Source organism: Lithobates pipiens, unplaced genomic scaffold (genome assembly GCF_037356315.1).
Source record: "Lithobates pipiens isolate NorthernLeopardFrog02 unplaced genomic scaffold, aLitPip1_a1.2 Scaffold_19, whole genome shotgun sequence".
NCBI lineage: Eukaryota > Metazoa > Chordata > Amphibia > Anura > Ranidae > Lithobates > Lithobates pipiens.
Window position 1 is genome coordinate 469,499,846 of NW_027507764.1, and position 12,580 is coordinate 469,512,425.

The following is a 12,580-nucleotide window of genomic DNA, read 5'->3' on the forward strand; positions in this document are numbered from 1 at the left end:
CTAACAGGCCAGGTTTTATGTATTACCTTGGGGAGATGCAGACTAGAATACTGCAATCACTGAGCAGCAAATTATATCACATGTGATGATTTTCAGTTATCTTGCAAACCTGGCCTGTTAGTGGGCCCTGTGGACAAGGTTGATGACCACTGGCTCTAGTGGATCATATATTATTGCTTAACCAATAGGTTTGTAACAGCAGCTGCATAAATCACAGTATTATTAGAGGAATTTTTTCACAGTTTGCGCTTGTGTGTATATAATTTTTTATTCACTTTTTTTTTTTAAAACCTAACTTTACCCAAACCCTTGTTTAGTTTTGTAAACTAAAGTTTTGAATCCCCATAGCTTTCTGGGTCCCTGTTGCAGAGATTTCACATGACTTGAATGCGTCCATGGGCGCAGCAAAATCAAAACGTATTTACTTGTTCAGGCCAGTGATTATTGATTGAGTGATTATTAGTGATATTGATGTCATTAGGTTTTCTAAATCTGCATTTGCAGTCTCTGTATTTTAGGATGTGAGAAGAATAATCTTTATGCCAAGCATAGCAGGAGGTGTATTAAACTACCCAGCTGACATTAATGGAACATGGTTGATAACTGTAGTGGATGTCTAATAGGTAATGACATGAATGATGGCCATTCAGTCTAGTACTGTGAAACTATTTTATTGATTTAAGAAATGGATTGCTCATTGCCACATTATATATAAATATTGAATGTGCTGTCACAGTACCGGAGGAGATAATTATAAACTTTGTAAAGAGAATTTCTTATTATAATAGGAGTGTTAAATTTTACATATAATATACAAGAGAAAGATATATCACAATTTACAAAAACATAACCACAATATAATAAAAGTGCAAACAATTGTTCAAAAAATGTGTAAAAAATAAAAAAAATAAAATAAAAATGATATATATATATATATATATATATATATATATATATATATATATATACAGTGCCTTGCGAAAGTATTCGGCCCCCCTTAACTTTTCAACCTTTTGCCACATTTCAGGCTTCAAACATAAAGATATAAAATTTTAATTTTTTTGTGAAGAATCACCAACAAGTGGGACACAATTGTGAAGTGGAACGAAATCTATTGGATATTTTAAACTTTTTTAGCAAATAAAAAACTGAAAAGTGGTGCGTGCAAAATTATTCGGCCCCTTTACTTTCAGTGCAGCAAACTCACTCCAGAAGTTCAGCGAGGATCTCTGAATGATCCAATGTTGTCCTAAATGACTGATGGTGATAAATAGAATCCACCTGTGTGTAATCAAGTCTCTGTATAAATGCACCTGCTCTGTGATAGTCTCAGGGTTCTGTTGAAAGCGCAGAGAGCATCATGAAGACCAAGGAACACACCAGGCAGGTCCGTAATACTGTTGTGGAGAAATTTAAAGCCGGATTTGGATACAAAAAGATTTCCCAAGCTTTAAACATCCCAAGGAGCACTGTGCAAGCGATCATTTTGAAATGGAAGGAGTATCAGACCATTGCAAATCTACCAAGACTTGGCCGTCCCTCTAAACTTTCAGCTCAGACAAGGAGAAGACTGATCAGAGATGCAGCCAAGAGGCCCATGATCACTCTGGATGAACTGCAGAGAACTACAGCTGAGGTGGGAGAGTCTGTCCATAGGACAACAATCAGTCGTACACTGCACAAATCTGGCCTTTATGGAAGAGTGGCAAGAAGAAAGCCATTTCTCAAAGATATCCATAAAAAGTCTCATCTAAAGTTTGCCACAAGCCACCTGGGAAACACACCAAACATGTGGAAGAAGGTTCTCTGGTCAGATGAAACCAAAATCAAACTTTTTGCCCACAATGCAAAACGATATGTTTGGCGTAAAAGCAACACAGCTCATCACCCTCAACACACCATCCCCACTGTCAAACATGGTGGTGGCAGCATCATGGTTTGGGCCTGCTTTTCTTCAGCAGGGACAGGGAAGATGGTTAAAATTGAGGTGAAGATGGATGCAGCCAAATACAGGACCATTCTGGATGAAAACCTGTTGGAGTCTGCAAAAGACCTGAAACTGGGACGGAGATTTATCTTCCAACAAGACAATTATCCCAAACATACAGCAAAATCTACAAAGGAATGGTTCACAAATAAACGTATCCAGGTGTTAGAATGGCCAAGTCAAAGTCCAGACCTGAATCCAATCGAGAATCTGTGGAAAGAGCTGAAAACTGCTGTTCACAAACGCTCTCCATCCAACCTCACTGAGCTCAAGCTGTTTTGCAAGGAAGAATGGGCAAGAATTTCAGTCTCTCGATGTGCAAAACTGATAGAGACATAGCCCAAGCGACTTGCAGCTGTAAAGTATTAACGCAAGGGGGGCGAATAATTTTGCACGTCCCACTTTTCATTTTTTTATTAGTTAAAAAAGTTTCAAAAATCCAATAGATTTCGTTCCACTTCACAATTGTGTCCCACTTGTTGGTGATTCTTCACAAAAAATAAAAATGCTATATCTTTATGTTTGAAGCCTGAAATGTGGCAAAAGGTTGAATAGTTCAAGGGGACCGAATACTTTCGCAAGGCACTGTATATATATATATATATATATATATATATATATATATATATATATATATATATATATATATATATATATGTGTGTGTGTATGTATATATATATATATATATATATATATATATATATATATATATATATATATAAAATCCAATGTATATCCAAAAATATCAAAGAAGGAAATGATAAAATTGCAAACAATTGTGCAAAAAATATATATGTACAAAAAATAGCCCAATGTATATCCAAAAATATCAAAGGAAAATAAAACACCATCCAAACCACTCCAATCACCAATGTGACATGTAATGCAAAGTGTGAATCCTCCACCCTTGTAGATTAGCCTCTCACCTCACTGCCATGACCCCTGCATTACCAGTAGGTCCCACCACATGTTTTTCCCTCTCTGGGGATAAAGACAAACTGCTGCCGCTTCAAATGCCTCTTACTCGGATGGATGGATTATTCGATTTCCAATCCCCACAGCATGCAGGAAGAAAAAGCATACAGATCTAGTGCTCTCCGTTTAAAACTTCACATTTATTTAGAAAAAGGTGTCATTTTGCACTTACAAAAATGGCACTATAGGCAGTGCTAACCATGAATCGTGTGTCTGTCATATACAATCACAGAATCCTTAGATGCAGAGATGAAGCCCCTACCGAGGAAGTCCTGAGGTTTGGACATAGCGTACATATAGGGCAAGGTTTTCCTGTATATGATGTCATCCCATGATCATTTCTGCATCTAAGAATTCTGTGATTGTATATGACAGACACGCGATTCATGGTTAGCACTGCCTATAGTGCCATTTTTGTAATTTGCAGAAAAAAAGGTCCTTAAAGTTCTGAAAAACCCTCCATAAGCCTCTATCGTTGGCTACACCAATCTAGCAAGTGTGTATTAGTGTAGAGCAGTGTTTTTCAACCTTTTTTCAGTCACGGCACCCTTTACAATTCTGCACTTTCTCAAGGCATCCCATTCTAAAAAACAAAGCAAATAATCGTACATAATGCAGCCACATCTGCACATGTTGAACACCCAACACTAGAGGTGATTTCTTTTTCCAAAACAAACACACTTTTGCGCATGTACTGTCTCTTATTCCAGTGTTTCTCTTCTCCCTTTGTTACTCACTATACTAATGTGACCCCCAGTGCTGACCGAGGGGGGTAAACAAGCATGCTGTGCAGGCATCCCATGTCGTCCTTTTCAACTGATGAGATCATTGGTTGTTAGGATGCTGAAGGCTGGAAAGTTGTAATGGTGCACAATGAAAGCCTGTGGCTTTGTGTAACTAAACCACATGTTTGACTATCACTGCTCAATGCCTCCAGCACCAAAAAGAAAGCATCAGAGGAGGGAGGTATTTATCATTCATGTGAATGAAATCAGAGTGTCATAGAAGATTGACAGATGCAGATAAACCCTGGATTAAGCAGCAAGTCTAAACAATACTAATTGTATAATTTTCTGTTTGGAAACGTACTAAAATTGTTAGCGATGGATTTAATGAGATATGCTGTTAAATATTCATTAAACAAATATGTAGCTATTTCCTTAAAATGCTTCCATTTTGTCTATTTTATATAGTTATCTACAGGAGCAAAATGCTGACATACATAAGCTTCAAGAGATATGTTTTATGAAAAGGAAGCACAGACCCGTCTTTTGGGATGTACTTGAACTATGTATTTGATGGAATAGCAATATATTATGTCCTGTTGTGGAATGCTGTGGGGGTGTTGTATAGTACAGTTAATATATGATCATGTTTAGTGAGGAAATTTTGGCCATATTATATAAGGGATAAAGACTTGCCCTCTTGAGGTAAGAATATATGTGTTAACATAGCAGTATATTACGATGGGCAACTGGGAAATGACTGGGGTAAATAATGTTGTGTTAATAACATATTTTATTATAATACACAGGATGTGTGTTGTAAAATCATTATCTGGAACCTTCTGGGAAAGACATATTTTGTATGAAAAAAAAAATATGGTTAGCTTCTCATATATAATATTTTTACTAGGTGTACTTTTTTTTTTGCAATATATGGGTGACGCTTGTGTTAGAAAACCAAACTGTGTTTGTTTCAAATTGTTTTTGGATTGCTGCTCTTCAGAGGAAACAGAAGGTTACCATTCAAATGTTCCCTCTGAATTTATATGAAGCCATTAAAATGAAATTAAAAAAACAAACAAAAAAAAAAGAATAATAGGGTTTTTCAACACATCAGTTTTATTCTAAACATATGGTTAAACATACCACATGCTACAACCTAGGTATAGTACCCATTGCATGTTGGAAATGGTAAGGTTGAATTAATGGTATCCTGAGAAGATAATTCAAAAACCTTCTAGACCATAGGCTCCTATCTTTACATTTTTGGCATGTTGAGACAAATAATTTTAAACATATTTCATGCTCACTACCAATGCCTGCTTAATTTGCCTGTGTCACAAGGCACAATCCCATGGCAAAGTCCAAAAATGATAGGTTCAGATTTAAGCTGGCCATACATAGCTGAACCACTTTCCCCCTTCCACACATTGCTGTGCCGGCTGTGTCTTCGTATTCTGACAGTGGGAATTCCCCACCGTCAGAATACATTGATCGTTGCTGCAACCTTTTGGCTGAATGGTTTTCCAAGGTAACAAGGTATGTCCTACAGCTGTTGAGAATCCTTGAGCTTTTAATCTGGCTGATTTAATAGCCACACCTTCAAACGTTGCCTGGCTTGGTTTGGATGTTGCCCTTGGCCTTGTATTAGAAGACACAGCTTGAATGGAAGTACTATCAGAGGTACCATTGCCATCTCTATGAGAAGTGGGAACCATTGTTTCCTTGCCCAGTAAGGCTCATACTGCCACATACTGCTTGAATCTTCAGATGATCTTTCAAAATCAATAGCATAGAAGGAAAGATGTAAATCAACAGTAAACTTCAAGAAATTGAATTCTGAATGCTGCAAACATAGGTAGTTGCATGCTGTGTGAATATCTCCTAAACAGTGCAAGTTTAGGAGGTATTCACTGTACCCACAGGTAAGCCTTATTATAGGCTTACCTGTAGGTACAAGTTAAAGAGCGGACTTTACTTTCACTTTAAGACTTTAAAGTGTATCACTGCCCACTGGAATATCTTTGTAGAAAGCTGTAATAAGGGAAGTCTCCTGGTGCCTCCTTGCTGTGCAATGTACGCGAATACTGTTTTATTTTTTTAAGTATTTTTACCTGACACCCTTGGATAAGGTCCTGAAATGCTAACAGCACATGATAGACTGCCTTCAATTCAAAAAAATTGGAATGTTCTCCAGAACACCCTATTGGACTTGCATCTGTTGTCCCAGGCAGCAAGTTCCCCAGCCATGTAAACTGGCATGTGACGGAAAATTGATCCAGTCTCCAGTGCTGAGTAACATGCTCAGAGAGAGGTTCCCTACCAATGTCTACCATTGCAGATGCTGGCAAATTTGTGAGGGCAGACAAATCTTTGTTCCAAGGATACTCTGTCCCATTAATTCAGAAAGACTACTTAAATAGCTCTCATGTACCATCTGGCCCAGATCACAATTGCAATGGTTGTCATGAACATCCCAAAGAGGACTATGCAATCCCTTGCAGACATAGTTGATGTCTTTGTGATCTTTAGAATATTACAAACCATTTTGGTTATCATACGGATGGGCACAGAATTCTACCCTATATGAAAGTCAAAGATAACGCCCAGGTTCTCTATATTTTTATTGGCTCATTCATAATATTATGTTAATGTTGTCTAAATAATGAAAAACTTTTATTTCTGATATGCTATTACAGAAAGGAGGATTTTTGGAAAGACCCTTGGTGCCATGCAAATTTGAAAGGGCAGACATTTGAACTGATAATGATGGCCTGCCACCACAAACCAAAGATATTTTTGATGACCTGACCATATCAGTATGCGCAGATAGGCATCAGCCAAGTGACCAGCATCAACCAGTCTCCCTACTGGACCACTATCATTGTTGCTTTTAGAGACTCCATCTTGAATTTTTTTTCATCGATGAAGATGTTCAATTTTTTCAAGTCCAACATTAGCCTGAAAGCCCCTGAGGCTTTGGGGACTAAAAATATCAACAAATTAACCCTTTTAAATCTTCCTTTTATGTCAACAGTATTATTGGACTGTTGTCTGTTGTATCTCTTCATATGTATCAAAAACCTCGATCTCTTGGCCAAGCCACCTCCATGATACCCTTGGACCTTGAATACTCTCAAAATTCTATGCTGCAACCTTCTTTTAATATTTTCAGGACCAAAACACAGATGGCCTGGAGCAAGGACCTAAAAAAGACACAGTTCTTGGGGAAGATGCTACTCTTTTATTGCTCTAGAAAAACCTGTGGGTTCAGGAAGTGAAGTTAACCTAATGTATGCTGACATAAGCTGGGCCAAGAAAATGTATTTAAATGCAAGCCTATAGTAATATAATACAATATGTAATAAACACTATATTACATCTTTTTTTTACAGGTGCCTGCTTAAAACAGGCTAAAAAAATCTTTGGAAAACAGCGCTGTCCAAAAAATTACTAAATTCTTCAAAAAAAGCCTATGCCAGTGAAGCAAGCTTTAAAAATAATAATATGAGTACTAACAATAAACTAAATATAAATTCTTGCCGCAACACAATGTGAGATACCCACAATATACAAAAACCAAAAAATAAAGCTGCGCTAAAACTTATAAAGTGCCAAAATTATATTGTGACATATTAAATTCTAATATCAAATACTAAACAGTGTATATAACCATAAAAATGTGCAAAAAAATACTCAAAAATTAAAACACATAAAAAGTCCAAAGAGGAAGAGAAACGCAAAGAAATAAATTCAGTCCATTGAAGTGACTCTTTACAACACCCTTCAGATGTATAGCAGGTGCGCCCAGAGAGAGAGGTTCATCCACCACCAAATTCAGTAAGGCTTACCAGCTGACAAGATCCCTTTTTAGGGAGATCATACAAGCTTGAAAACAAAACGATCGCTCCTGGTCTCTCCAATAGGTTCTGCTGGTGTCTCCAACTCCTATATCTCCTTCCTAGAGCGTCTTTATTGTTCTGGACCTTCCGATCCCAGGAGAGGCTTGAACCTGGGTGGGTAGGTTCGGTAGGGGGGTGTAGTCTAATCCACGAGCATGGTGGCCTGGAGTCCGACCAAAAAAAAAAAGGAGGATGCTTCAATAGTTTTAATAAAGGATGTCTGCTTTAGTCGACAACCTTTTATAAGAAACAGTGGTTAGGACCTAGTTTTGAAGCAGTATAGTCGCTACTGGACAGTACATACTTCTACAACACAAGCAGGATTTCAGCGAATATTTCTAAAAAAAAAATAAGTTTTTAACACCAGTGTACATTTGAGACAGCAGAACACAATGAGTGCTGTTATAAGAAGACTATAATGTTTTTTGATTATTTAATTTTTACAAAATTTGAGATTTTTTTTAAAATTGTGTATAAAAAGTCTTATTTTATTTTGATGGTATTTGTCTGCTTGAAAATCCAGAAAGAGCCCTATGAACCTATGAATAGAGCAGAGGGAGAGGCATATGTTCTTTCCCCGATTCAATCAGCTGAGTGTGTAATTTTATTCCAGCTATTTAGATCAGGAAGCAAACCAGGATTTGCTCAGAAAAGCAGTCAAACAACCTATTACAACTGCAATGGAGAACCTCTAGCTCCAGCTTCTGGCTGGCTAGTTTGTATGCACTGTTTTTACCTGACTTAAAAAAAATCGAGGAAAATTGTAGTACTCCTTCACTATTTTAAAGGTTATTCAGTTCCCATTTTCCTATTAATATATGTTCATCCAATATAGAACCTCCTTTTCAAACTAGATTTTTATTCCTCAAAATAAATAAACATGATACATTTTAAGAGGCACCTATTAAACCATCTTGGTTAGAGTAGAGAGTGTAAGGCCAGCCATAGACAAATCAAAATTTAACTGGCCGAGTTTCAAGCCACTTAATGGGCAGGCTGGTTGTACTGAAGTTGATCCACTGATCGACTTCAGTAAAATCAGGCTCTTGTTTTTTTCTTTCTTGTGCGATCACTGCCAGCGGCTATAGTTGGGAAACCTCCTGCTGTCGGTCAGAATACAATAGCTCATCAGGAAGGATTCCCCCATCTGACTATAAATGAGTAGAATTATTTGTTGAAGGTGTTACTAAACCCACAACAGTAAAATCAATCTGTATATGCAGTAAAGCATGCTTGTTATACTCACTGTGAAACCTAAGGGTTTAATCCTCTGCAATGTGTAAAAAGGCTATTTGATCCTGTCTTCTCTGATCCTCCCCTAATTTTACTGTCCCTAATCCATCTGCTGATAGAACAGAGCCCTAGAAGGCACTCTGCACATGCTTAGTTTTGTGTGTATTGCTAGACTTTTTTATTTCTTGGGAGTGTACATGTGATCTGCACAGGGCCAATCAGCACTACCAGACAGAATATCAGGGATCATGCAACCTCACTGGACAGTCAGAGCAGAATGAAAACTCCTCCTACAAGCCAGAGGCCTGGGCTTCCTGTGGGAACTGTGAAGCTAAGCAGCTGAATTTGATCATTCAACTCGTGTCTTTCACACTTCCCGCAGGTGCACACAGGAGGAGAGGGGCAGGAGGAGAATGAGGGAGGCGGAACTGTCAGTGAAGGTTCTGAGCTGTATGAGAGAGATGCTTTCAGCTCAGAGCCAGCTGAGCAACCCCTCTGGGGGCCCCCAAACAGTGGCAGAACTCTAGGGCCTGGTCGCAAGTGCATCCAAATTGGGCCCAAAGTGTCAATATTTTGTGTGGCCACCATTATTCTCCAGCACTGCCTTAACCCTCTTGGGCATGGAGTTCACTAGAGCTTCACAGGTTGCCACTGGAGTTCTCTTCCACTCCTGCATGAGGACATCATGGAGCTGGTGGATGTTAGAGAACTTGTGCTCCTCCAACTTCCGTTTGAGAATGCCCCACAGATGCTCAATAGGGTTTAGGTCTTTAGACATGCTTGGCCAGTCCATCACCTTTACCCTCAGCTTCTTTGGCAAGGCAGTGGTCAACTAGGAGGTGTGTTTGGGGTCATTATGTTGGAATACTGCTCTGCAGGTCAGTCTCAAAACTGAGGGGATCCTTCTCTGCTTCAGTATGTCACAGTAGATGTTGGCATTCGTGGTTCCCTCAATGAACTGTGGCTCCCCAGTGCCGGCAGCACTCATATAGTTCCAGGCCATGACATTCCCACTACCATGCTTGACTGTAGGCAAGACACACTTGTCTTTGTACTCCCCACCTGGTTGCCGCCACATACACACTTGAAACCATCTGAACCAAATAAGTTGATCTTGGTCTCATCAGACCACAGGACATGGTTCCAGTAATCCATGTTCTTAGTCTTCCTTCTGAGATGACAGCCATGCAGACCAATTTGATGCAGTGTGTGGCATATGGTCTGAGCACTGATAGGCTGACCATCCACCCCTTCAACCTCTGCAGCAATGCTGGCAGCACTCATACGTCTATTTCCCAAAGACAACCTTTGGCTATGACGCGGAGCATGTGCACTCAACTTCTTTGGTCGACCATGGCAAGGCCTGTTCTGAGTGGAACCTGTCCTGTTAAACGACTGTATGGTCGTGCCACTGTGCTGAAGCTCAGTTTCGGGGTCTTGGCAATCTTCTTATAGCCTAGGCCATCCTTATGTAGAGCAACAATTCTTTTTTTCAAATCCTCAGAGAGTTCTTTGCCATGAGGTGCCATGTTGAACTTCCAATGACCAGTATGAGTGAGAGCGATAACACCAAATTTAACACACCTGCTCCCCATTCACATCTGAGACCTTGTAACTCTAATGAGTCACATGACACCGGGGAGGGAAAATGGCCAATTTGGACATTTTCACTTAGGGGGTATACTCTATTTTGTTGGCAGCAGTTTAGACATTAATGTCTTTGTGTTGAGTTATTTTGAGGGGACAGAAAATGTACACTGCTATACAAGCTGTACACTCAGTACTTTACATTTTAGCAAAGTGTAATTTCTTCAGTGTTGTCACATGAAAAGATAAAAGATAAAATATTTTCAAAAATGTAAGGGGTGTACTCACTTTTGTGAGATACTGTACCTTCAACTATATAGTGCAAGGGACTTGCCTGATTGCATGCAAATGTTGTGTTGCATACTAAAAGTGTTTAGATTTGACCTCATATTATATGGTTTTGGTCAGTTTATAGGAAAGTTGTACAAGAAATGTGTTTAATGTATGACCAGCCTTAAGCTGGATACACACTACACAATTTTCTTTAGATTTTTTTCCTTCAGATTTACCAAAACCATATAATACCGTATGAGGTCAAATCTTAAGGCTGGGTTCACACCACTGCAAACTGGATGTGGGTTTTCTCATCCAATTGGCATAGCAGGAGAATGTGACTGGCCCTCTATGGAGCTGGTTCACATATTTCGCATGCAGGTCCGGTGTGTTGTACAGGAAAAATGTGTGCATTTTTTTGTCTCAGGTCCGAATTCAGCCCAAAATTCGGGCTGAAAACGCACCTAAAACGGACCTGCTGTGCTAAGGATGCAGCTCATAGTTGAACTGAGCCTAAAGCCTCGTACACACGGTACGATTATTGGACAACTGAACTTCTAATTTTTGTCAAAAGGGTGTGTGCCAGGATCTTGTCTTGCATACTAAGGTTACACAAATTGTTGTGCCGCAAACACGAACGTAGTGACTTACTACAAGGAATTTTAGCTCTTGAGTGCTTCCCTTCGGGCTCCTTCTGCTAATTTTGTGTTTGGTCAGCATTGATTCCGAGCATGCGTGTTTGTACTTTTGACTTTTGTGTGACAGATTTGTGTACTGACCATCCGAAAATCTGACACGGAGCTGTCGTTTGACAAAAATTTACTAGCCTGTTATCCAACATTTGTTGGCCCAAAAATTGGAAAGCAATTGTTGAAAGGAGCGTACTAACGGTAAGAACTTCGGCACAGCAGCCTGTCAAACGACAATCCCCTTCTGATTTTCGTATTGTGTGTGTGTATGATACTTTAGTCTTGAAGCCAGAAGGTCAGCATAACAACCAGGCAACTAGCAGCTTCAGAAGGAGGCCATCCCCAATATTCCTCCCAGGGAAGATATATCCGGATTTTATAATGACAGCTCTCTGGATGACCTAGAAGTAGAGCGAATAGGATAAGCTACACTGAGCACACAACCCGACCTGATCCTACAAACAGGCAGTACTGAATGGCTCTGATCAGGTGTCAGGAATAGGAGAGGAACCTTGTGATCGCACTGAGCCCCTGGAGGTGAAATCACATGGACAGAACAGAGCCGAGCAAAGGAGGAAGCCAGAAACAGGATGATCCTCCAGATCACCAGTAAAGGGATCATACTGGAAACCATCACATACTGGATATTGACATAATCCTTCTCCCTTCACTTCTATCTGTCTTCTAGGAACGCAGGACAGCACATCAATCATCTCTGCAAATACAGGCAATTCGGCTGACAAGGCATAGGTAGGCGCTCAGTTGGGAACAGGCAGGGATTCCTTACATAATCAACTGACAGGGCACAGGTCGGTACTAAGATGGGCACACTCAGCAATCCTTGTATAACCATTTTCATAGCATAGGTAGGTACTCAAGTGGATACAGGCAGTGATCCTTATATAATCATCTGACGGGACACAGATAGGAGACTGCAGGCAGCGACCTTATATAATCAGCTGACATGGCACAGGTAGGTATTCAGATAGGTACAGGTAGTTATCTTTATGTAATAAGCTAATAGATCATAGGTTGGTACTCAGTGATCAGTTAACAAAGCACAGGTAGGTCGGTAAGTACAGGTAGCGATCCTTATATAATCCCCTGACAGGGCAAAGATAGGTACTCAGGTAGGTGAAGGTATTGATCCTTATTTAATAAGCAAATAGATCGTAGGTAGGTACTCACTGGTCCTTATATAGCCAGCT